The sequence below is a fragment of the Zingiber officinale genome, chromosome 3A (assembly GCF_018446385.1).
Source record: "Zingiber officinale cultivar Zhangliang chromosome 3A, Zo_v1.1, whole genome shotgun sequence".
Taxonomy (NCBI): domain Eukaryota; kingdom Viridiplantae; phylum Streptophyta; class Magnoliopsida; order Zingiberales; family Zingiberaceae; genus Zingiber; species Zingiber officinale.
In genome coordinates this window covers 116,680,779-116,684,412 of record NC_055990.1, presented here as the reverse complement: position 1 = coordinate 116,684,412, position 3,634 = coordinate 116,680,779, and the positions used below count along the sequence as shown (strand labels likewise).

The window sequence follows — 3,634 nt, the reverse complement described above, 5'->3', positions numbered from 1 at the left end:
CATCTGAGAAGTGGAAATAAATAATAAATAGTATATTTAAACTCCTTGCAACTCCAGAAATCCACAGGAACTGAAATGGGTGCAATTAGAGCTCTCTAGATCCATCAGTGGGTTTCGATCAAAATCTACTAATGGAGCTAGAGAGCTCTGATTGCACCCATTTCAGTTCCTATGAATTTCTGAGGTTGTAAGAAGTTCAAATATGCTATCCATTATTTATTTCAGCTTCTCAGAGGTGTTAAAATACTTTTAGAAGAATTGACATGAAAAAGAGAGGACAAAAGAGGAGAGGAAAGAAAAACGTTGCATGCATAGGAGAAAAGAGAAAAGAGATAAATGACAGAGAAAATTAAAAAAGTAATCAGGAGTGTAGAATGGGAAAAACATGTAAAATGGGGCATCTTTTGATAAATAACAAAGTAGTATGCGCTTTTGGGTAAATTCGAAAACCTGGATACACCTTTTAGTTAATTGTCATTTTATCTTTAGGGTTTAAGAGTTAAATTATAATATTAAATAAAAAAATCAAATATAATAAAATTTTTAAGTATGCCCAGGATGATAATGAGATGTAATGAAAAAAAAATATTGGTATAAAGAATATTTGATCGAATAGGTATATGAGCAAGGACGAAGTCAGAAATTTCATATTGAGTGGGTGAAATATATATATTTATGATAAGGAGAAGTGATAATGTGCCTCCCATTCAACTCTCATTGAATCTCTATCCCTATACTTCATATGCTTCTCATATTAAAAAAGTTGAGGAGGGGGCAACAGCCATCTAGCCCAATCCGGTAAAAAAAAATGTATACTATCTGGCACCGCTAGATAAACAATCGACTTGCTAAATATAAAATACCGAAAAGGGTCGAATAACTATAAGAGAATTTTTAGAAATTTTTAAAAATTTTCTTAGAATTTTTCGGAGCTCGTAAGACAAGTTTAAGGACATGAATTTTTAGGCTAAGTGAAAGCCTGTTTGTAGTATCCCAATTAATTGGGAGTTGATTGAGAAAATAAACTAGGCTTTAATTGAAAAACCCTAAGTTTATTTCTTTTTCCCTAATTTCCTCCCTATTTCTTCGCCTAACTTATTCTTTTGCTCCCGATTATTTCTCCTTCACCCGACTTGCGCCGACTCCCCCAACCCGATCACATTCCCCAGCCGACGGCGCTACCTCGCGTCACTTCCTCTTCTTCCTCGCTGATAAAGCGCATCTGTCGAGCTTCTCTCCCATCTTCCTCGCATCTTCATCACCACCGACAACCACAACCCGAGCGAGAGTGCCCTAGGTGTCGCCCTCTCCCATCTCTCAGATCTCTCGCTGTCGCACCTCTGCCCATCGCCGTTCCGACCACCGGGCCATGCTACTCCAACCCATCTGTGCCCTAGCCTTGGTTGGACGCCACTGGCTCAGCCTCACAACCTACAGTGCAATAAGAGCAGCAGCCATCTCCCACAGCCGAGCTTCTTCCACCGAGTCTTGCTCCTCCAATCCCTACAGTCATTCATTGTGGTTCCATCGTTGAGGTAGGATAGGGTAAGATATTTTGTTTTTGGATTCTATAGCTGTGGAGATTTGGGTTTCGGTGTTCGTATGGGATGTTATGCTAACTGGGGGATGATTGTCTCTAGTTTGGTGGACAGCAGCTTAATCTAGCTCCAGTCATACCTGGCAGCAGCAAACTTCTCCGGTCGTGAATCAGTAGCGGTGCATCTGAGGATTTGGTAAGTGGTTTGGTAATTGATGTTAACAAGAGGGGTTTGCTAATCGAATTAGATTTATTCATACTAAGATTATCTATGAAGGAAATGTGGATAATCAAGTGGAATTAAACTACAGTTTCCTAATCGGATTGTTTTGCTATTTTGTTTATAATAAAATTTAGTTATACTGTGCATATTATATGTAGGACGTTGATTCGAGACGAGCATCTCGACGTTAGATTACTGGATATGATCTTATATTTTTGAGGTGGATACCTTTGACTTATCTTTTGATATTGTCATTCTGATATACGTAGTGAGTTATAACTAGTAGTAATAGTTATGCTTATATCTGTTTGGTATGTCACTACTTGATACTGTAGTTTACCATATTGTTATCTGTGATACATTTATGCTTATGTCCTCTTGATTCTTGCATTGTATACTTATGTAGTGATATACAATGCATTACCGGATACAGGCCTAGCTACTAGGTATATTTGACATATGTACCTAGTTTATTACCTGGCATGTGTACCTAAATTTATTTCTTGGCATGCGTACCTAGATCATTGATATGGACTTGATTTTCCTTTTGGTACACATTATGATGAGGTTGGTATGTTCAGGAGTTACATGCTTAGTGTCATGGACCATTTTACATGATTGCATATTGTGCGATTGTCAGCTCCATTGTTGTTGAGCACATCGCCAGTTACATGACTTGCACACATACAACCACTCATGGGTTAGTAGTATTTCAGGCAGGGTGTGTGTTACAGTTTGCTCTGTCAGGGCTCCGCTGGTGCGCTCATGGGTAGTGTGACTACAGCGTGGTAGCGAGCAGGGATCCCTCCTTTTGACTATGACACAGGGAGATGAGAGCTTTGGCTCCCCCACTCTGATTAGAGTAGGAGGATAGGTGTACTCCGACAGCATCCTGTCCACTCGGTCACTCAGGAATAGTGATGGCAGAGTGCACAGTTGTCACAGCCCTACCCACTCGATCTCACCATCGTGTGTGAGGTGGCTGACTGGCGTTAAGGGTGACCAGGACATTTGCATCATATGCATGGATTGCATTTATTGCTTGTGATTGCTACATTTTGGATGCTGCATTTTTATGGTTGCATATGATTGGCATGCATACAGGAGACATGATGTGTTTGGTCCGACGACCCTTATATCCGGATAGAAGGTCCTGGTGAGTACAGCTTCTTTACTTGTTTAGTTTTCGCATTTCCTATTTTTTATCAGAAGATTTTACTCCATGATTATTATTGTTAGGTATATCTTACTATGCATATCAACTTGATACCCGCTGAGTTATTGAACTCACCCCCATTGATTTATTTCTATTTCAGGTTGAGGCTGTCAGGAGGTTCCAATCGCTAGTCCCTCACCTCATGTGGATATGGTTTTCTACTTTCAGACTTTGTTTCCTTGTTTTGTGATCTACATACTTGTGATGTGTAGATATTGTACTCGTGGATTTTATATCGAGTTTTGGTCTACCACCCTTGTTTTCTGCTACGATGGTTTTCCATTGTGGGTTGGGTTTTCCTCGAGTAGTGGAGTAGGTTGTATAATAAACTGCGTGTTGTGATGTGTTGTGTAGTCAGCTGGAGGCTGATTTATTATAAACTGCATGGATTGTTTGTTTATATTATTGTATATGTTCCGACCGTGTTGGTCGAGGATTATGAGGGGCCCTGACGGCTATGTAGTCAAGTTTCATATTGTTATCCGTATAGGGGAGATGTTACCGAAATTTCCTCTAGCAGGGACTCCCCCGGGGCGTGACAATTTATTTGGTATCAGAGCTCGGTTTTGCGAGTCAATCTGGGTACTTTTCATATTTGTATAGATTTCCGTCGATTTTTATGTTTCGGAATTCTGAGGTATTCTTTGACAAGGTAATA

The 3,634-nt window shown here is 39.8% G+C and overlaps 1 long non-coding RNA gene across 4 annotated transcripts; it reads left to right on the top strand.

The window, feature by feature from the left end:
• The first annotated feature begins 1,076 nt into the window (after window positions 1–1,076).
• LOC122052327 lies at window positions 1,077–3,415 on the top strand. Of its 4 annotated transcripts, XR_006131958.1 has the most exons (5): window positions 1,077–1,535; window positions 1,641–1,733; window positions 1,919–1,980; window positions 2,865–2,916; window positions 3,077–3,415. It is a non-coding gene; the product is annotated as an uncharacterized LOC122052327 (long non-coding RNA). The 4 variants fall into 4 exon arrangements; XR_006131961.1 differs by lacking the exon at window positions 1,919–1,980; XR_006131959.1 differs by lacking the exon at window positions 2,865–2,916.
• Window positions 3,416–3,634: the final 219 nt, after the last annotated feature.